The 24,651-nt window shown below is 32.9% G+C and overlaps 1 pseudogene; it reads right to left on the bottom strand.

Moving 5' to 3' along the window:
• Positions 1 to 10,953: 10,953 nt before the first annotated feature.
• LOC139851199 (succinate-semialdehyde dehydrogenase, mitochondrial-like) lies at positions 10,954 to 17,512 on the bottom strand (annotated as a pseudogene).
• Between the last annotated feature and the right edge of the window lie 7,139 nt (positions 17,513 to 24,651).

Raw genomic sequence — 24,651 nt, 5'->3', positions numbered from 1 at the left:
AAATTTTGGTACCCAAATCCTTTCAGCCCTACACCGGGTTACGTCTTCCCAAATATTAAGATGCTTCTCCGATCCCTTGGGTATTTCATCCTTTAAATTTCCCTCTTTTAAAACTCCTTGTTGCGCCTCCTTTATTTGAGTAGTAAGGTTATTATGAATCATTATATTCATAGATTTTACTCGAATGGGTTCTCTGTCCTTCCTGCTCAAGGCATCGGCTACCACATTTGCCTTTCCCGGGTGGTAACGAATCTCAAAGTCGTAATCATTCAACAATTCAATCCACCTACGCTGCCTCATATTCAGTTGTTTCTGATTAAATATGTGTTGAAGACTTTTGTGGTCGGTATATATAATACTTTTGACCCCATATAAGTAGTGCCTCCAAGTCTTTAATGCAAAAACAACCGCGCCTAATTCCAAATCATGCGTCGTATAATTTTGTTCGTGAATCTTCAATTGTCTAGACGCATAAGCAATCACCTTCATTCGTTGCATTAATACACAACCGAGACCTTGCTTTGATGCGTCACAATAAATCACAAAATCATCATTCCCTTCAGGCAATGACAATATAGGTGTTGTAGTTAGCTTTTTCTTCAATAACTGAAACGCTTTCTCTTGTTCATCATTCCATTCAAATTTCTTCCCTTTATGCGTTAATGCAGTCAAGGGTTTTGCTATTCTGGAAAAGTCTTGGATGAACCTTCTGTAGTAACCAGCTAGTCCTAAAAACTGGCGTATGTGTTTCGGAGTTTTCGGGGTTTCCCACTTTTCAACAGTTTCTATCTTTGCCGGATCCACCTTAATACCTTCTTTGTTCACTATGTGACCGAGGAATTGAACTTCTTCCAACCAAAATGCACACTTTGAAAACTTAGCGTACAATTCTTCCTTCCTCAATACTTCTAACACCTTTCTCAAATGTTCACCGTGTTCTTGGTCATTCTTTGAGTAAATAAGTATGTCATCAATGAAAACAATGACAAACTTGTCAAGGTATGGTCCACACACTCGGTTCATAAGGTCCATGAACACAGCTGGTGCATTAGTTAAACCAAATGGCATGACCATAAACTCGTAATGACCGTAACGTGTTCTGAAAGTAGTCTTTGGAATATCATCTTCTTTCACCCGCATTTGATGATACCCGTAACGTAAGTCAATCTTTGAATAAACAGACGAGCCTTGTAGTTGATCAAATAAGTCGTCAATTCTCGGTAGTGGGTAGCGGTTCTTGATGGTAAGTTTGTTCAACTCTCGGTAGTCGATACACAACCTGAATGTACCATCTTTCTTCTTGACAAACAAAACAGGAGCTCCCCACGGTGATGTGCTTGGTCGAATGAAACCACGCTCTAAAAGTTCTTGTAATTGGCTTTGCAGTTCTTTCATCTTGCTGGGTGCGAGTCTGTAAGGAGCACGAGCTATTGGTGCAGCTCCTGGTACAAGATCTATTTGAAATTCAACGGATCGATGTGGGGGTAATCCCGGTAATTCTTTCGGAAATACATCGGGAAATTCTTTTGCAATGGGAACATCATTGATGCTCTTTTCTTCAGTTTGTACTTTCTCGACGTGTGCTAGAACAGCATAGCAACCTTTTCTTATTAGTTTTTGTGCCTTCAAATTACTAATAAGATGTAGCTTCGTGTTGCCCTTTTCTCCGTACACCATTAAGGGTTTTCCTTTTTCTCGTATAATGCGAATTGCATTTTTGTAACAAACGATCTCTGCTTTCACTTCTTTCAACCATTCCATACCGATTATCACATCAAAACTCCCTAACTCTACTGGTATCAAATCAATCTTAAATGTTTCGCTAACCAGTTTAATTTCTCGATTCCGACATATATTATCTGCTGAAATTAATTTACCATTTGCTAATTCGAGTAAAAATTTACTATTCAAAGGCGTCAATGGACAACTTAATTTAGCACAAAAATCTCTACTCATATAGCTTCTATCTGCACCCGAATCAAATAAAACGTAAGCAGATTTATTGTCAATAAGAAACGTACCCGTAACAAGCTCCGGGTCTTCTTGTGCCTCTGCCGCATTAATATTGAAAACTCTTCCGCGGCCTTGTCCATTCGTGTTCTCCTGGTTCGGGCAATTTCTAATAATGTGGCCCGGTTTTCCACATTTATAACAAACTACATTGGCATAACTTGCTCCGACACTACTTGCTCCGCCATTACTCGTTCCGACACCATTTGTTCCTTTCGTTCTATTAACCCCTGGTCCGTAGACCTCACACTTCGCCGCGCTATGACCATTTCTTTTACACTTGTTGCAAAATTTGGTGCAGAACCCCGAGTGATACTTTTCACACCTTTGGCATAGCTGCTTCTGATTGTTGTTGTTGTTGCGGTTATTATTGTTGTTGGGATGATTGTTGTAGTTGCTGTTGTTGTTGTTGTTGTTGTTGTTGTTGTTGTTGTTGTTGTTGGGCCTTTTGTTGTAGTTGCGATTGATGTTGCGATTGTTGGGATAATTGTTGCGATTATTGTTGTAATTGCTGTTGTTGTTGTATTGGTGATTCTTATCACCGTTTTCCTCCCACTTTCTTTTGACTTGCTTCACATTGGCCTCTTCAGCAGTCTGTTCTTTAATTCTTTCTTCAATCTGGTTCACTAGTTTGTGAGCCATTCTACATGCCTGTTGTATGGAGGCGGGCTCGTGTGAACTTATATCTTCTTGGATTCTTTCCGGTAATCCTTTCACAAACGCGTCGATCTTCTCTTCCTCATCTTCGAATGCTCCCGGACACAATAGGCACAATTCTGTGAATCGTCTTTCGTACGTGGTAATATCAAATCCTTGGGTTCGTAACCCTCTAAGTTCTGTCTTGAGCTTATTGACCTCGGTTCTGGGACGGTACTTCTCGTTCATCAAGTGCTTGAATGCTGACCACGGTAGTGCGTACGCATCGTCTTGTCCCACTTGCTCTAGATAGGTATTCCACCATGTTAACGCAGAACCTGTGAAGGTATGTGTAGCGTACTTTACTTTGTCCTCTTCAGTACACTTACTTATGGCAAACACCGATTCGACCTTCTCGGTCCACCGTTTCAATCCGATCGGTCCTTCGGTTCCATCAAATTCCAAAGGTTTGCAGGCAGTGAATTCTTTGTAGGTGCATCCTATACGATTTCCTGTACTGCTAGATCCAAGGTTATTGTTGGTATGTAGCGCAGCCTGTACTGCGGCTATGTTTGAAGCTAGAAAAGTACGAAATTCCTCTTCATTCATATTCACGGTGTGTCGAGTAGTTGGTGCCATTTCCTTCAAAATTGTCAAATGGAACAAGTTAATCATACAGAATATTAAGAGTAGTTAATAGTATTTCGTAGCATAATATTAACTCATTTATAAAAGCTTTTTCTTCATATTAGCATTTTATAAGTTTAAATTCGGGTAGTACCTACCCGTTAAGTTCATACTTAGTAGCTAATATACAATTCAACTACTACAATTCTATATGAAAAACTGATTATAATAATATTTCGCGTTCAAACTTTTATACAATATTTTACAAACTTACAATACCGCTTATTTTACATAAAGCATGAAATATAGCACACAATAACTTTGATACAAGATAGTTATGAAGATAATTCTAGCTAGTACACAAGTCGTTCAGCAAAGGCAATAAAGACACGTAATTCATACGTCCAGAAACAAGTCATGCATTCTGGTTTTACTAGGACTACTTCCCATCCTTGGTCTTGTGGAACATAACCGTTATGGCCGTTGATAAGATAGCGTGTTGTAACGTCGTCAAAGGGACGAGGGTTACGTAATGTCCAACAGTCCCGTAACAATCTAAAAACCTCATTTCTTACCCCAATTACCGACTCCGTCACTTGTGAGAACGTTTTGTTTAATAGATGTAGCCCGATGTTCTTGTTCTCACTTTGGTGAGAAGCGAACATTACTAATCCGTAAGCATAACATGCTTCTTTATGTTGCATGTTAGCCGCTTTTTCTAAATCACGAAGTCCAATATTCGGATATATTGAGTCAAAATAATTTCTTAACCCATTGCGTAAAATAGCATTTGGGTTCCCCGCAATATATGCGTCAAAGTAAACACATCGTAACTTATGGATTTCCCAATGTGATATCCCCCATCTTTCGAACGAAAGCCTTTTATAAACCAAGGCATTCTTGGAACGTTCTTCGAATGTCTTACAAACTGATCTCGCCTTAAATAGTTGTGCCGAAGAATTCTGACCAACTCTAGACAAGATTTCATCAATCATGTCTCCGGGTAGGTCTCTTAAAATATTGGGTTGTCTATCCATTTTGTGTTTTTATACTGTAAAATAGACAAGAGTTAGATTCATAAAAAAGATACTTATTAATACAAGCAATTTTTACATATATCATAAAGCATAAGCACACTATATTACATATATTACACCACACGAATACAACTATCTTATTCCGACTCGCTTGTTTCTTCTTCTTCGGTTTTGGTTCGTTTTGCCAAGTTTCTAGGGATATATGATGTTCCCCTAATACGAGCCGTTATTTTCCACATTGGTTTAGAAAAACCTGGTGGTTTAGAGGTTCCCGGGTCAATGTTACAACTTAAGGACTTCGGGGGTTGACGATACATATAAAGTTCATCGGGGTTGGAATTAGATTTCTCTATTTTTATGCCCTTTCCCTTATTATTTTCTTTTACCTTTTTAAATTCAGTTGGGGTAATTTCTATAACATCATCGGAATTCTCGTCGGAATTCGATTCATCGGAGAATTGATAATCCTCCCAATATTTTGCTTCCTTGGCGGAAACACCATTGACCATAATTAACCTTGGTCGGTTGGTTGAGGATTTTCTTTTACTTAATCGTTTTATTATTTCCCCCACCGGTTCTATTTCTTCATCCGGTTCCGATTCTTCTTCCGGTTCCGATTCTTCTTCTGGTTCCGACTCTTCTTCCGGTTCCTCTTCGGGAACTTGTGAATCAGTCCACGAATCATTCCAATTTACATTTGCCTCTTCATTATTATTAGGTGAGTCAATGGGACTTGTTCTAGAGGTAGACATCTATCACATAATATCAAACGCGTTAAGAGATTAATATATCACATAATATTCACATGTTAAAAATATATAGTTTCCAACAAAATTTGTTAAGCAATCATTTTTCAAGTAAACACGGTCGAAGTCCAGACTCACAAATGCATCCTAACAAACTCGATAAGACACACTAATGCAAAATTCTGGTTCTCTAAGACCAACGCTCGGATACCAACTGAAATGTCCCGTTCTTATTGATTAAAAACGTTCCATATTAATTGATTTCGTTGCGAGGTTTTGACCTCTATATGAGACGTTTTTCAAAGACTGCATTCATTTTTAAAACAAACCATAACCTTTATTTCATAAATAAAGGTTTAAAAAGCTTTACGTAGATTATCAAATAATGATAATCTAAAATATCATGTTTACACACGACCATTACATAATGGTTTACAACACAAATATGTTGCTTTGCCTCATTGGTCACCATGTTAACATGGTGTTCGAGGAGACCAAGGGTTCGAGTCTCGGGGGGGGGATTTTCGTGAATTAACTCTAACCACTAACATTGCCTTTCAAAAAAAAAAAAAAAATGTTACATCGAAATCAGTTTCTTGAATGCAGTTTTTACACAATATCCTACAAACATGGACTCCAAATATTGTCCTTATTTTAGTATGCAACAGCGGAAGCTCTTAATATTCACCTGAGAATAAACATGCTTTAAACGTCAACAAAAATGTTGGTGAGTTATAGGTTTAACCTATATATATCAAATCGTAACAATAGACCACAAGATTTCATATTTCAATACACATCCCATACATAGAGATAAAAATCATTCATATGGTGAACACCTGGTAACCGACATTAACAAGATGCATATATAAGAATATCCCCATCATTCCGGGACACCCTTCGGATATGATATAAATTTCGAAGTACTAAATCATCCGGTACTTTGGATGGGGTTTGTTAGGCCCAATAGATCTATCTTTAGGATTCGCGTCAATTAGGGTGTCTGTTCCCTAATTCTTAGATTACCAGACTTAATAAAAAGGGGCATATTCGATTTCGATAATTCAACCATAGAATGTAGTTTCACGTACTTGTGTCTATTTTGTAAATCATTTATAAAACCTGCATGTATTCTCATCCCAAAAATATTAGATTTTAAAAGTGGGACTATAACTCACTTTCACAGATTTTTTACTTCGTCGAGAAGTAAGACTTGGCCACTGTTGATTCACGAACCTATAACAATATATACATGTATATTAAAGTATGTTCAAAATATATTTACAACAATTTTAATATATTTTGATGTTTTAAGTTTATTAAGTCAGCTGTCCTCGTTAGTAACCTACAACTAGTTGTCCACAGTTAGATGTACATAAATAAATCGATAAATATTATCTTGAATCAATCCACAACCCAGTGTATACGTATCTCAGTATTGATCACAACTCAAACTATATATATTTTGGAATCAACCTCAACCCTGTATAGCTAACTCCAACATTCACATATAGAGTGTCTATGGTTGTTCCGAAATATATATAGATGTGTCGATATGATAGGTCGAAACATTGTATACGTGTCTATGGTATCTCAAGATTACATAATATACAATACAAGTTGATTAAGTTATGGTTGGAATAGATTTGTTACCAATTTTCACGTAACTAAAATAAGAAAAATTATCCAATCTTGTTTTACCCATAACTTCTTCATTTTAAATCCGTTTTGAGTGAATCAAATTGCTATGGTTTCAAATTGAACTCTATTTTATGAATCTAAACAGAAAAAGTATAGGTTTATAGTCGGAAAAATAAGTTACAAGTCGTTTTTGTAAAGGTAGTCATTTCAGTCGAAAGAACGACGTCTAGATGACCATTTTAGAAAACATACTTCCACTTTGAGTTTAACCATAATTTTTGGATATAGTTTCATGTTCATAATAAAAATCATTTTCTCAGAATAACAACTTTTAAATCAAAGTTTATCATAGTTTTTAATTAACTAACCCAAAACAGCCCGCGGTGTTACTACGACGGCGTAAATCCAGTTTTACGGTGTTTTTCGTGTTTCCAGGTTTTAAATCATTAAGTTAGCATATCATATAGATATAGAACATGTGTTTAGTTGATTTTAAAAGTCAAGTTAGAAGGATTAACTTTTGTTTGCGAACAAGTTTAGAATTAACTAAACTATGTTCTAGTGATTACAAGTTTAAACCTTCGAATAAGATAGCTTTATATGTAAGAATAGAATGATGTTATGAACATCATTACTACCTTAAGTTCCTTGGATAAAGCTACTGGAAAAGAGAAAAATGGATCTAGCTTCAACGGATCCTTGGATGGCTCGAAGTTCTTGAAGCAGAATCATGACACGAAAACAAGTTCAAGTAAGATCATCACTTGAAATAAGATTGTTATAGTTATAGAAATTGAACCAAAGTTTGAATATGATTATTACCTTGTATTAGAATGATAACCTACTGTAAGAAACAAAGATTTCTTGAGGTTGAATGATCACCTTACAAGATTGGAAGTGAGCTAGCAAACTTGAAAGTATTCTTGATTTTATGTAACTAGAACTTGTAGAATATATGAAGAACACTTAGAACTTGAAGATTGAACTTGAGAGAGATTAATTAGATGAAGAAAATTGAAGAATGAAAGTGTTTGTAGGTGTTTTTGGTCGTTGGTGTATGGATTAGATATAAAGGATATGTAATTTTGTTTTCATGTAAATAAGTCATGAATGATTACTCATATTTTTGTAATTTTATGAGATATTTCATGCTAGTTGCCAAATGATGGTTCCCACATGTGTTAGGTGACTCACATGGGCTGCTAAGAGCTGATCATTGGAGTGTATATACCAATAGTACATACATCTAAAAGCTGTGTATTGTACGAGTACGAATACGGGTGCATACGAGTAGAATTGTTGATGAAACTGAACGAGGATGTAATTGTAAGCATTTTTGTTAAGTAGAAGTATTTTGATAAGTGTATTGAAGTCTTTCAAAAGTGTATAAATACATATTAAAACACTACATGTATATACATTTTAACTGAGTCGTTAAGTCATCGTTAGTCGTTACATGTAAGTGTTGTTTTGAAACCTTTAGGTTAACGATCTTGTTAAATGTTGTTAACCCAATGTTTATAATATCAAATGAGATTTTAAATTATTATATTATCATGATATTATCATGTATGAATATCTCTTAATATGATATATATACATTAAATGTCTTTACAACGATAATCGTTACATATATGTCTCGTTTAAAAATCATTAAGTTAGTAGTCTTGTTTTTACATATGTAGTTCATTGTTAATATACTTAATGATATGTTTACTTATCATAGTATCATGTTAACTATATATATATATATATATATATATATATATATATATATATATATATATATATATATATATATATATATATATATATATATATCCATATATATGTCATCATATAGTTTTTACAAGTTTTAACGTTCGTGAATCACCGGTCAACTTGGGTGGTCAATTGTCTATATGAAACATATTTCAATTAATCAAGTCTTAACAAGTTTGATTGCTTAACATGTTGGAAACATTTAATCATGTAAATATCAATCTCAATTAATATATATAAATATGGAAAAGTTCGGGTCACTACATTAATGATGGAAGAATCGATTTATGGTTTAATGATGAAGTCATTAGGGTTAATCAATTGCTGCAGTTATGTCAATAATATGATGGAAATATTATCCCTTTCTTCTTAGTGTTCTTCAAAGAGAAAGAGGGAATACGTTCATTGACATAATACATGAAATGTACATCTAGGGATTTATAGTTATGACACTTATTCCATCAATAACTGTTAAATATTAGTTAGGGTAATTATTGTTATTTAGGCAAATATAAAACGCAAATGGTAAAAAGTCACATATAATAGCGTTTATTCTAACAATAAAAGCTCCGATACCATTAGAAATCAGATAAAAGAGTTAATTTTTTCTCTTTTATTAATTGTCAAAATAAGCGTTTATTCTAACAATAAAAGCTCTGATACCATTAGAAATCAGATAAAAGAATTAATTTGTTCTCTCTTAATTGTCAAAATAAACGATTACATCCCATATATATACCAAATATCCCAAAGTATTAAGAAACCTTTTACATAAAGGACTACTAATTGTAATCTACTTATAATTAATAAAGTAATTAGACTTTATGCTAAACTCGAACTAGCCTCAATACTATCTTGTAGTTCATGCGATAAGACATCATCCATTATCGTACCTATTGATACTCTTCGATATCCGCATCATTCAGTAAACCAACTTCATTTACTGAACTTTTGATTTCACTTTCTCATATCATCATTCAATATTCATTTAGTTTTTATTCTGTTATATTCGATGTGTTATATAATCATGGCATAATCTGTGCATCCATGGACTTAGGTTCAAGGATGTACATTTTACGTGGTAATTACTATTACTATATTATCTATTAACCAAAAGTTATGAATAGTACCGAGGGCGTTTTTATCTTTTCATTTTTTTTATTTTTTTTTTAACTAAATTCCATTTCACCAAAAAAGTCCTCCACACTTTGTTCAAAAAATAAAATCTACCTCCAAAACAGGGGGTAAAGTGTCAAATCAACATTTTTATAAAAAAATCTTAAATAAACTCCACTCAAATATTCAACGAGTCATATCTTCTCGCTCGCAACGAGTTAAATTTTTCTGACACCATCGTTAAACTCGAAATAACTTTACGAATACAATGTCACTAACTATACGCAAAACGGACGTTTTTTAAGAAACGTAAAATATTTGTAGTACTTTTCATACATGTTGATTTTTCACTCGTAGGCTCCGTAACTATTTTCATCTATTAACAACAAAGACATATTGGTCTTATTATTATTTTTTTATTTTTTAGTGATTTTTTGGATATATCTCAGTAAATCTTCTACTCTTAAATCATATAAAATAACGACTTAATTGCGTTAAATTTTTAAAAGTCAACAATTCCATGGCCAAACGCGGAGATGTACATATATTGTTAATTTAAAATTACATTTAAATCTTTGACGGGTTATACCTTTTAGTTCGACTCGTGTTGCGCTTCAACGACATCATCGTTAGCTACGAAATAATTTTACAAACTAATGCAATAAAATACATTGAAAACCGAACCCCGGCGCGAAGTGAGGGTTCGGAAACTAGTTTATAACATTTGAAAGAATTTTATTATCTGTAGGATGCAGCGTATGCTGAAGAAAAGAAAGTGGTGAAGCTTCAAAGTGATCTTGTTAGTAATGCTGGCTTATAAGGTAATGCAATGCATGATCTACACGCTTTCATAAATATTATGATAACTTGTGCTAATTCGTAACTACTATTTGCTAAAGACTAGAAGGGTGATATTTGTATGTGCAAATACTTTTTGTTTTAATTTCTTCAACTTCACAATATCATTTAATGCCACGCAAAAATCTCATTTATCCAATGTTTTATATTTTTTTTTTACTAGTTTATGCATATAGAATAGAATATAATTTTCAATTTTATGTGCTTTTAGTGCATATATATGTGGGTTTTTTTAGTGGCATTATAAAAGAATCAAAAGTTCATTATTATAAGGCATTTTATATACAGTATTGAACTCTGTAAACAGAGTCGGGATTACATATTTGTGTTATTCATGATGAGATTAAACCCTTTATTTATAAACTGGATGCAAGACATGTAAATTGGAAACATGGCAACTAGCAAGTAACAGGATAGTATACAACTAAAATATTAAACAGAATCATCTTAAACAAATACTAACAATTGTTGTATTTAAGTTTACATAACTTGATTTTCAATAATCAAATCATGACTGAATATCAAATATCTTCATGTTCAAAATCATCCCATGTTTCCCATACATACTTTATCTGCAAAACATTAATAACCAACAGTTACTATACATTTCGTGTTAAATAAATTAATATGAACCAACAATCGAAATTTATTAGTAGTTACTTCTTGATAATCATCGGATCCATATTTAGAACCTTCTCTTCCTAAACCCGATTGCTTATAACCTCCAAATGGAGCCACCTGTATGTATCATAAATAAGCAAATGAAATTATGTAGCAACATTTTATTTTTTCACCCATCAAATGTGTATACGTTAATACGTACTGTTGTATGAATAGTTCCCTCATTGACTCCTACCATACCATATTCAAGAGCTTCAGACACATGCCACGAGCAGCGAATACTGTTTGTAAATATATAAGCAATTAATCCTGCACATTTATAAAGTACGAGTCTTAGAAAAAAAAAAAGAACATAACTAGGGACGTGGGATTAGTGTAAATAATAGCCCGAATTAGTGTCATTAGCAATCTATATAGCTTCTTCTTCTGTTTTAAACTTTATAATAGGTGCAACGGGTCCAAATACTTCCTGCCTGTATAAATAACGATTCAGAGATCTAGTCAAACTGATATCCAAATTAGAAGTTACTTAAAGCTAAAAGATTCTTTATAATAACTAAATTAAAACCTCTGCCTAATTACTTACCAAATACTCGTAATAGTTTAGGTACGTTTACTAGTAGAAGTACATTTTACCTTGTTATAAGCATCTCATTGTTAATATCGCTTAAAACTGTGGGCTCATAAAATGTCATGCCTAGACTATGTCTTTTTCCACCAACAAGAAGTTTTGCTCCCTGTATCAAACAATCTTGTTACAGTTAGTTATAAAACTAGTGCAAAAGTTACTAGTAACGTAAGTATCGGTTTGTGTAGTAATCAAACCTTTGAGACAGCATCCTGCACAAACGAATCAACCTGCATATTACATAAATAGATTTCAACTGATTTGAAAATTTGGGAGACATGAGAGTAAGATAGGAACATTGTTTAGATGAAATTTTAAATAACTAGGAAAAAGTTTAACCTTTTGTACAGCGGCTTCATTAATCAGTGGTCCCTGCAAAATAATATTTAGCCTTAATTACAATTCTTAGAATATGGCCTTACACCTGGCTTGCTAACACCTATTGACTCTAATAACGTAGCGGATCTATTATCAAAGTATAAATTGAAAATTTGACCGTTCATATGATTACCTGGGTCACACCTTCACTGAAACCATTGCCAACTTTTAGGTTCTGGACAGCATTTAAGAAGGCATTTAGGAACTTCTCATATATGCCTACAAAAAGATAATAGTTGTGTCGTTATGCGACAATAGCCAAGTAAATTAAGGTGGTGTTTGCTTTTAAGTTTGCAGATCTTATTATGTCTTATATCACTGCGTCTGCGAACGTTTTTACTGAAGAGTGTTTGTTTTTCTGAAGACATAAGATAAAATAATGTCTTATTTTGTACAATTTTAAAAGTTATTTTTAGACATAAAAACAAACAGTCTTCACTATTCAGCATACAGAATTTTATGTCACATCTTCTCTAGAGACATGGTCCGAAGATCTTTAAACAAAAAAAACATATTAGAAAATAAACAGCACTCATGCTACCTTCTTGCACAAGTAGTCTATTTGTGCACACACATTCTTGTCCATTATTACTGAATTTTGTTTCCACCTGAAATCACAAAATCAATTAGCTATCAATAGGTAACAATATATATACTTATATTATAATATATTACTTACACTCCCTTTCACTGCAGCTCCTAGATCAGCATCATCAAAGATTATGCAAGGTGCATTACCACCAAGTTCTAGAGATACCTAAAACAATCAACATTATATATTTATATTTTATTACATAGTTAAATACAAAACATAAAATAAAAGTTGAAACAGATTTTGAAAATACAATTAGACCTTTTTAACAGTCTGAGCTGCACCAGCCATTAATTTCTTTCCAACACCTGTAGAACCTGTAAATGTTAACTTCCTTACTTGTGTGCTCTCAAGTAAAGAATTTCCAATTTTAGGAGCATCACCCACCACCACATTCAAAACGCCCTGTAATTTTTAGCGAACAGATTCATTTATATGTTATTCGATAAATCCATTTATACCGTATATTCATACATATCATTGGTGCAACTGTGCAAGTGTATAAGACATACTGGGGGGATTCCAGATTGAAGTGCCAGCTCGGCAGCCGCTAAGGCGGTGAATGGTGTGAGCTCCGAAGGCTTTATGACGACAGTACAACCACAAGCAAGAGCGGGGCCCACCTGATACAACACCAACAATCCAATATGCAAAGTTTGATACAAATTGCAAACATTTAACTCATAAATGTAAAATGTATATATGTTCAACCTTTCTAGTAATCATTGCTAAAGGAAAATTCCACGGAGTGATTGCACCGACGACACCAACTGGCTGCAAATTAAGTGGATCATGGCGTACTTTAGAAAACATTTGTAATTGTAACACTAAAGTTTAGTTTATATCTAATTTAGTACCTGTTTTAGGACAAACAGACGACGGTCTGGCAATGGTGTTGGTATTATATCTCCATAAGTACGTTTTGCCTCCTCTGCGAAGAACTCAACGAAACCAGCACCATATTTGACCTGTAAAAAAGTGTAAAAAAAGTGAACATCTAAAAAAATGTGCACTAGTTTCATTTTAAACAGATTTCAAGATGTTTGATGTAAATAACTAAATACCTCCCACATGGATTCCTTTAGAGGTTTTCCTTGCTCCAAAGTTATAAGTTGTCCAAGCTCTTCTTTATGTGCAATCAGTAAGTTATACCTTTTTCAATTTCATGTTGACCCAAATGATCAGACATTTTATCAAGCATTATATTAATTATATTAATTATATTAATTATATACATATAATTTCAATATTAGCATTTAATACCAGTTACGTAGGCGACTACCCCTATCAGCTGCTGTAAGTTTGCTCCAAGCTACATTGCAAATAAAGTATTAAGATACTGAAAAAACTTATTGTTATGATATGGGCATCATGACATAAAATGCATATTGCACTTATTTCGATCAATCCCAGTGGCAAGTTATGGAGTATGTCTTCTTGGATTTCATCCGAGGGCGCCGATGGCCGCCCTCGAGCCCATCGCCCTGCTCAATTTCATCCTTAAGCACAAATGAGGACGAAGCAAACTGATAAATGGTGGGGTCTCCATGATTATTTTAAGTGTATATATATTTTTAATCTGGGTTTTTGTTTAAAAAAGTTTTGAAAGATGGAATGGATAGGAAAGAACATGAAGTTAAAATAATAAATAAATAATATTATATATTTTGTCATGTACCATAGGTCACAATAGTATACAGATTCTAGTGTCGGTAAGTCCACTCACAAGTCACAATAATAATATAAATAGACAAATAATAATAATAATAATAATAATAATAATAATAATAATAATAATAATAATAATAATAATAGAAATAATTATAACGAAAATAATAATAATAATAATAATAATAATAATAATAAGGACAAATTGTCCAGAAAGATAACATGAAAGCCACTTGTTCCCAAAAAATGGTATATAAGTTTTTTCTTTGCCCACAAAGAAGTTTGATTTTAATTTAGTACATAAAAGGGTATGTGATTATAAAATGATTGCAATTGAGGTAATATATGATATGTGACGTTTTTATATAATTTTTATAGATGACTTGTATAATCCATGTCATTTTCATTTTATTTGTTTATTTCCACCTATTCGATTCATCATCATCTTCCTATCTTTTTTATTATTATCATCTCGTTAGCAAATCCAGTAATTTTTTGTTCATCATCTTCTTTTTCTCCTTTTATTCCTTTTCATGTTCATCAAGAAAACACAAACCTAAATACTAGAATAATGCCATAAACCCTACTTAATCACAGTTTCCTCATTTTTATAATTCATGGGTTCTTGCAATCACACCCGACTGGATCTTCTTCAATCTCACCAGATCCTGTTCGAGCTCGGGCAACTACCCCTCATTTTTGATTCACGAGGTAAGAAACAACCCTCTCTTCTTCCGATCTCACACCCACCGGAAATACGAACCTCCAACGGAAATACAAAGTCCGACTGTGACCTCTCTATATTTCTCTTTTCCAGATTCGCCGCACAACCATAAATTAAAAACTCATCAATGTGTTTTTGTTAATTTCCGTACAACCGTGAATGTATGACTATTATTCAGTCAATCTTCTACAGACCTTTAATTGTTCAAGTTTTTGTAGTTGTAAATTTGTTTAATAATAGAATATATGGTTTGGTGATTGGTGTGTATTGAAGGTTTGATGTCAAATTAATCTATTGCAGCTGAATTTTTTTTTTTTTTTGTAAACCAAAGGGAAAGGATTATGAAACAAAGGAAGAGGAAAGGGAGGTGATTAAAATGTCAAATTAATCCGTTGCAGCTGAAATGTTTGTGTGTATGTGTATTTTAGCCAGATTAATGGATTTTGAATCAAATATTGAGTGTACAAATTAATATGCTTATGGTACAAGTTACAATCTTTAATTATGAAGAACTCGTTGGACTAGAGAAAATGATATGGAAATAAACAAATAAAAAGAAAATGACATGGATAATACATGTCACACATACAAGTTATATTAAAATGCCACGTGTCATATATTACTTCAATTGCAACCATTTTGCAATCACACACCCTTTTACGCACTAAATTGAAATCAAGTTCCTTTGTGGGCAAAGAAAAAATTTGTATACCCTTAATTAGGAAAATATGGCTTTTAGAGTACTGGGTGTGGTGACGCGTCAGTTCAGTGTTAGTTCAGTGTCTTACTGATGACTGGACGCTGACTGGACTGATATTGTAAACTGATATTGGTGAAAAAACAGGGGAATTGGGAAGAATGTCAGTTCAGTGTCAGTTTAGTGTCTTGAAAAGAGAAAATATTTATTATTTATCATTTATTTTATCCTTTTTAATTAAATAAATATTTTCTATATAAAAAAAATTTTTATATAAAACAAATTAAATAGAAACAACCCAACGAATATTTTCTATATAAAATGAATGATATGAAAAATAGAAGATACGAGAAGCAACCAATACGGAATATTTTATTTTTATTTTAATAAAAAAATATAAAAATTACAATAAGTATCACACTATCCCGGTATCCAAACACACCCTTTTATGCCTCCATTCTCTTTAAAAAAATCGGCACGAAGGGAGAAAGATAAACCATTTCTTACAACCGCATCCATGGCTTCTTCCGGCAATCCCAGCCTCACTGAGATTCAATTATCTCAAATCGCCGCTGTACTTGGCCACGACAGCTCCTAGCCTCACTGAGATTCTATATAAAATACACGCGTTTTTTTTTCCTGTTTCTGTTTCAGCTCGAACCAGACCCAAAAACCATCTAAATGGAAGAAGAAATGGAGGAAAAGGAAGAAAAAAAGAAGAAGAAAAAGAGCAACGGATATAAATTTGAATTTGGGACCCTCTTATACCTTCGCATTCGACGTCTTGCCCGCGACTTTGGGCTTGAAAATGGTGAACCGACGGCGGCAGGGTGTCGGCCGACCGTCGGTCACCTCCGTCTCCGAAACTGACGCCGAGGTGACCTCTTCCACACCTCATGCTCTTATGTTACCTTTCTGGGCAATTTGCCCTAATAATAATAAATAATAATAACAAAAATATGAGGAAGTATGTCATGGTTGACAATAGTGTGTTATGGGAGGAAGTGGTGAGGAAGGGGGAGAGAGAGCTGATGTGGCGCTGAGAAAGTGTTGAGTAGGACGTCATAGTTGGGATTGGTCTTAAGGGAGTGTTTGGATGTGGATTTTATAGGATTATTGCAGAATCAAGTCACATGATTATAAGATTGGATAAAAGTGAACTTCTTTCTAATTTTTTTTATTATTAATGTCAAAATAATCAAATTTAGAATCATAATTTTTTGCGATTCACTTTCAAGAAGGACCTTCAAATACTACATAAGGCTAGGAAAGCATCAAACATCCATGCAGACTAAATAACGGCAAGATAGAATTAAGGATTCTTACGGGAAAAAGCATCACAGGCTGCAGAAATCGCATCTTTTGTTTCACTCTCACCCATCCATGGAACAGAAGCTATAACTTCACCATCAGCAGGATTGTTAACCTACCACAACCAACAACCTTTTAACATAAATAAATTAACTAAACTACATCACATATCATAATTATACAATACAAAACCATTTCAAGAATGGAAACGATCACGTTCAAACTTCACTAAAAACATATCTTTGAATGCATGGCTAGTAAAAAGGTCGGAAACGGTCAATGAATAATCGAGTTAGGCCATGTATATTACAGTAAGCACAACGTGAGATTGAGTTGAATACCTGAACGGTCTTCGCATCATAAGCATCAGTCCATTTCCCACCAATAAGACCTTGAGTTCGTAATAACCCTGAACTCTTGAGCCTAGCAACAACACTTGTTTTCATCATCATTTGATTCATAGTGTAAAAAAAAAAAAAGAACGACCAATCCCAAACAACTTAATAAATTTACCAAAACAACTGAATACAATGATTATTTGTTTGGTTGTAGTCACACATGTTTGGTACTAAATAGTAATGTTACACATGGCTAATATTGAAGGCGAAGTACAATTGATTACTTATTTGTTTGTATTCAGTCATGTTTGGTGGAGTACTAAATATAGTATAATGTTACACGTGGTTATCTTGAATACCGACCGAGTACAATAATTGTTTGGTTCATTTTATGCATATGATTTTTGTACTAATTAAAATGTGACACTCCATATATGAACAAAGGAAGTGATTATCAATTTCTCATCCTACTGAATTCTTTGTCCTACGAGGACACGACGTCGATACCACGATGTCCACATGTGGAAACATAACAGCCAGATCCTTTATTGTTAAGTGGAATTCCGATTGGAATTGGAATTAGAATTAAAGTTTTTGCAATTTTACGTCTACCAATATAAATAGAAGTGATAAAGGTTAGGGTTAAGGCTACTCAAGGAACATATACTTTTCATTTTGTCCTGATGTAGTCCATATACCCAAAAAAATACTATTATAGTCCATAAATTTTTAAAAAGTGTATCGATGTAGTCCATAAAGTAACCTGTTACCGGTTAAACAGGTCACCTTTTGTTTACATCGATACAAATTTGAAAGTTTATGGCCTACATCGATACACTTTTTGAAAGTATGTGAACTACATTAGTACCTTTTTTTGGGTATATGGACTACATCGGGACAAAAAAAATTATACTTTTTTGAAGATCAACGGTTTAAAATCGATCAACCTTATTTATCAGGTCAATGGACTATATCGATACATTCTTTTAAAGTTTATGGACTATAATAGTATTTTTTGGGTATATGGACTACATCGGGACAAAATGAAAAGTATATGGCCCTTGAGTAGCCTTAACCCTAAAGGTTAATGATGGTTACATAAAAGTGATGAGGTTAATAGGTTATCCATGTTCGGATTACTCGAGAAGGAGAAGGTGAATATATTTACTACTGTATGACATAAATGTCCTAACCGTATTGATCCGTGACCGTTACCAAACCTTCCACGAGCACTACAAGATTTGAACCTGAGACCTCTTATAAAAATCCCATGTGTGACGATCGCTCCAAATCCATATGGACAATACGTCATTCATCGATTTCATTGCGAGGTATTTGACCTCTATATGATACGTTTTGTAAACATTGCATACTTTTGAAAAGGCACACCATAAATGAATATTTAAATCAAAGGTTTTCGACATCTAATGATTTCTACATATAGACAATCATCGTAATATAATAGTTTACAATGATACTTCCGTTGACAATGCAGTCAAAATAAGATACATGGTGATGATTTGGTGAATGCAACGTTTCCTTGAAAAGTATGTCATGTAAGACTCCATGCACATAGCTTGTCTAACATATAAGCAAACAGCGGAAGACTTCTAGGAAACCTGAGAATAAGCATGCTAACAAGTGTCAACACAAAGGTTGGTGAGTTCATAGTTTTATTATTTCGTATAATCTGTATATAAAAGTGGATCACAAGATTTCAGTTGTTTCATCCAGAAACGTTTATCAATAGATTATATAAAAGTGGATCACAAGATTTCAGTTGTTTCATCCAGAAACGTTTATCAATAGATTCTACATAACAGAGCACCCTGGTAACTAAACTTTAACGTTATAATGATAAATACCTCATTCGTTTTAATACACGCAAACCAATGTGTCCTAAACTCAAATAACACACGTCCGTTAAAAGGCTAGCGCTCTAGCTCGGACGGGGATGTTAAGCTCTATGGATCCATATACTGTTATTCGCGCCCACCGGTCCATATCCTATGTACTGGCAGTTACTAGTTACCAAAGCTAAGGGATTTTCGGTTTAAACTCAGCGTAGAATTTAGTTTGTACTTGTATCCATTGCGTTTAAAATAAGTGCATGTATTCTCAGCCCAAAAATATATATTGCAAAAGCAATTAAAAAGGGATCATATGAAACTCACCTTAGCAGCACATAAAGTTGTTCATCGTAATGTGACCGAAACTCGGAATATCAAATAATCGTAGATCTCAACCTAGAGAACATATGTTGGTCAATAAATGTCTATCAAGCTAGGTCAGGTCATAGTGTATCACAATCCTAATGCTCGAGATCGACATACAAAAGTTATCCAAAGTCGTTTCAAAAATTCAATTTTGACAATAGTTCAACAAACGAGACGTACCTTATATAAGGATTCATTTACTCGGTTGGTAATAGTTAAAAGTTCACTTTATCAATCTCGTAAACAAGTTGTTTAAATCTTAATTGCAGATTCAAAAGCAATTTCAATTAACGTCAATCATAATTCAGTTGATCATATCTTTTAATCCGTTCATCGAAACTATTCGATATCTAAATGAAAAGTTATTGATTTTTTGCCAGCTTTCCAAAAACATGTATATCATATACCTTTTACCAGTAGTATATGTATTTAATTAGTGATTCATTATAAACTGTTTAACGACGAAATTTAGTATACAAGCATGCATAAACATATATACTCGAGCACTAGACATGGATACACTATTAATTTATAAAGGATAAAATATAAATGCTTACGTATCAATATTGTGATTCAATATTTCAGAAAAGTGTGTAGACGCAACGAAGATGATAAACACTAGTTTGACTTACGAGCAATACCCTCGAACAATACCCATAACCTCCTTAGTAGTAACCCATAGTTTCCTTAGCTCTATCCCGCTTGAAAACCAATTTTGAAAGTGACACGCTCATGACATCGTCTTAGTATTTTAAGTGATATAATTAATAATAATAATAATAATAATAATAATAATAATAATAATAATAATAATAATAATAATAATAATAATAATAATAATAATAATAATAATAATAATAATAATAATACTATTAATAATAATAAAATAAATAATAATAATAATAATAATAATAATAATAATAATAATAATAATAATAATAATAATAATTTAAATAAATAAATAACTTATGGAGTAATATATGTGTAAATAAACTCGAGCGGAAACCTGGTATTTATAGGCATAATTCCTGATTCTGATGCCCCTGTGAGTGCATGGAATTTTAGTGCATATCTCATGCACTTGCATGAGCTCATGCACTCGCATGGGTTTTATGCCTATTTCTCATGCGATCGCATGGCCGTCAGATCCAGCTCACATATTTTTTTGTTTTCTTGTTTGTCGACATAATTAAATATAATATATATAATATATTTAATTTAAATAATTAATTATATATTATATTAAATTCATGTGCATAGTTGACTTGTAATTTTCGTTCTGATGACTCGTACGTTGTCACTCGACTTATGTCCCGGTTCCGGTTTCTCGAACGCATTTTCGTACGCTTAGAAAACTCGCAATTTACATTTTGTGACTCGTACCTTTGTCAAAATATAGTCTTAAATTATCAATAAACTATATCATTCAAAGTGTATCTTAAACTTTCGAGTGTTTTGGTCATTTACTTCTATAAATCATTGTCTCGCTATTTGTTGATATATAACAAATCGTTTTATGACCAAGTTAATATATATTTTCAACATTCATAAACACGTTTTAAATATTCGTCGCAAGTTATTCATACAATTAATATTCCAACTTATCATATATATTCAAATAAATATTTAAACCAATAAGTTTAATGTAAGGTATCAAACAATTAATACATTGTTACGTTTTCAAATTATAGTGTATATATATATATATATATATATATATATATATATATATATATATATATATATATATATATATATATATATATATATATATATATATATCTATATACATATAATTGTTCGCGAATCGTCAAGAACAACCGAAAGGTATTTGAATATATGAAAGTAGTTGAAAAATTTTGAGATTCAGTTTTACAGACTTTGCTTATCGTGTCGGAAACGTTAAAGATTAAGTTTAAATTTGGTCAGAAATTTCCGGGTCATCACAGTACCTCCCCGTTAAAGAAATTTGGTCCCGAAATTTGAGTGAGGTCGTCATGGCTAACAATAAAAATATTTTCATGACGAATATGTGTTGATAAATAGAATTTTTTCACCGTTGAATAATATGGATAAAACAATCCATTTACTCGAAGTGTATGAGGGAAGTTATCGTAATAGAGTGAAATGGAGAATAGAGATGCGTCTTATCTCTTGACGTAGTAACGATTGATTTCCAGAATTTAAGGAATAGAAAATCTTCATTATCTAAATAAAATTTGATTCTTCGGAATTTGCGGAAATTCGGATTTTCTTTGATTAAATGCGTAATCTGCCTCGATTGCTATGTCTGATATTTCGCTATAAATTGACCTCTTCCGTTTCATTTATTTTCACCACTCCTATAATCTTCTTCCTTATTTAATACTTCTTAATAGATTGTGAAAATGCTTCATCCAGTTCTGATTCTTGATATACTCCTAACTTTCATATCTATCATTCTTCTTTTTCATCTGCCGCCGGAGAAATCTATTCACTTTTACTATACTCTTGACTTTATAGTGTTTTTAGTTCTCCCGTGTCTTTACGTTGCAGTACTTATTGATATACATGGTTTGTAATTTATGTGTTTTTATCGGGCTTTATATTCTCCGTTATATTTCGAAGCTTCATGCTTTCGTTTTCTCTTCCTGCCTTCAAGTCAAGCGAATAATGGTCCAGAATTCGTAGGTATGAAGTTTCAGATGAACATAACTAATGTTCTAAGAAAGAAATGGCAATAGCACGATCTTGATTTGTCAAATTACCAGAATATCTGAAAAAGACTGAATCATCAAGAAATATATTTTCTTGATATATTTAGAGATTATATAGAATGAAAGAGTTATGTAACATGGTTCATGATGAGGGTGGGATCTGTGAACCTTTATCACGTTCCATTAGAAACTCAGCATGACTTACTGTAATATAATCACGTTGATCAAGTGTCATTATATTATATTAATTCATGCTTCAGTTCCCAACACTACTTCAAAAACATTCATTTTTCAGATTTTTGAAACTAAAATAGTTTCTTTTATGATGTAACACAGATAGCGCGAAGAGATGAATGATTTCAGATAAGAATAGTTATGAAAATATCTTCAGAAATATCGAGGGTATTTATAATTAAGGATACGATAATATCTTAGAATTTCTAATATTAACAGATGGTGAAGAAGATTTGTCTGTGAAGGTTTAGAGTCAGGAGCAAGGTATACGTTAATGACTTCAGCAGACACTGAATCATTTGGATTCTTTGAATATAGAGTTTGGTCCTTGTATTTGTCATTTGTCTCCTTCACGGTCTGTTAAATCCGTTTTCCAGTTCCAAACCTTCTCTTTTTCTCAGCTTTACCACCATACCATTATTTATCATTAAACTTTTGACTGTTAACGTCGTTTACAGTTTTTGCTGCTTCATCGGCATTTTTCCAAAATTCGGAGGACTAGTTTCACAGTTTGGGGTGTTTTTCAGAAACTTCACATTCGAAGTATGTAAGTCTAGAAGATAGATGTTATCTTTATATAACTATTGTCATAGAAAATGCTGCGAGATTTAAAATACTGATTGCTAATTCCCGGTAGTTGGTATGGCAATTACCGTTACAAGATGTGGATGAGTACATGATAGGGTTTCAATGAGTATAATGATTTTTCGGAAAGTCAAGGATAAATGAAGTTGTTGATAAATTTACTACTAATGTGGTGGAACATGAAAGGTTCCCCAGTAACAAAAACGTATATATCAAGGTTATAATAAGGCTAATCTGAAAAGTCGAAGTTGACTGGTTGGATGGTTGATAATACTGGATACTTTGAAAAGGAATTGCAAGATTATTTTCGGTAATAACAATGCTAAAGGATCTTGCATAGTTTTGAAGTCAAAGTATAGCTTTGAAAGATGTAGAGATCTAAGAATGATGTCACCGGTTCAGAGTTATGACTTGGATTCTGACCCGTCAATATCAAAATATGTAATTGAATTTTTATGAAAACGATTGTATATCGTTGTGAGTATTGTTAATAACTTTTGAATCAAAGTTGAAGAATGTACAGTTTAACATATTAATTGTGAACTTATATATTTCCCCGGGTATTACCTACCCATTAAAGATTTCACAAGTAATATTTTGTACAAAAGAATTTATATTACCGTCTTTATGAAAATATATGTATGTATATTTTCTTCAGATGTAATACAGATTTAATGAGTTAATATCATATTAAACTCATTTGATTTTCGGCTTGAATTAGAAATGAATAATCTCTAAAATATTAAAGATTACATAATCTTTGCGGAGTATTTCGCTAATGAAATCAATACTTCATTATTTATTCTTATTCCTTGGTGAAGGATGTTGATGCTCGGGGAATTTTGGTGAACCTTACAAGGTACAGATGATGTTTTCTGGATAGTTTCGAGTACATCGAAAATGAAAATGTAAAATCAATTATGTAATTGAATAATACACTTGGTTTATTAGGAAATGGAATTCATTGAGTTGAAGCTGAGATTGTAGTTAACGATGGTTAAGTCGTTAACGAAGGATGTACATCATAGCATATTAGTAATATGAATTTAACCGAGTAATTTTACCCTTTTTCAATTCATACATAGTAGCTTAGTACGAAAAGATTTATGATGGTTTTTAAGATTTATATATATAAGATATACATATAAATTCTTTAGAGGAATTGAGTTAATACTTTATAACTCATTGATACAATATACTCGTTGTTGACTCGTAATGATGTCCACGGTGCTTTCTTGAACTGGCGTAGCTTGTGATGTAGTAGATGCTGCTGGTGCTGACGATGCTGACGGTACTGACGGTGCTATTGATGTTGTGATATATCAATTCTAGCTTGTAAATCATACACCATTCCGATCAGGGTTTCTACTCTATCTGATTTATGGTTAAGGCCAGAATAGATAATCTCTAAACTTTAGAAATTACGTAATCATCGTAGAATGTTTCTCCGATGAAGTTATGAATCAATACTTCATCGTTTTGTTATTGGTACTCCTTGGTACCTATGGTGCGTATGATGTTGATATCCGAG

This window comes from Rutidosis leptorrhynchoides, chromosome 1, assembly GCF_046630445.1.
Source record: "Rutidosis leptorrhynchoides isolate AG116_Rl617_1_P2 chromosome 1, CSIRO_AGI_Rlap_v1, whole genome shotgun sequence".
NCBI classification, from domain to species: domain Eukaryota; kingdom Viridiplantae; phylum Streptophyta; class Magnoliopsida; order Asterales; family Asteraceae; genus Rutidosis; species Rutidosis leptorrhynchoides.
This window is presented reverse-complemented; position numbering and strand designations above follow the sequence as displayed.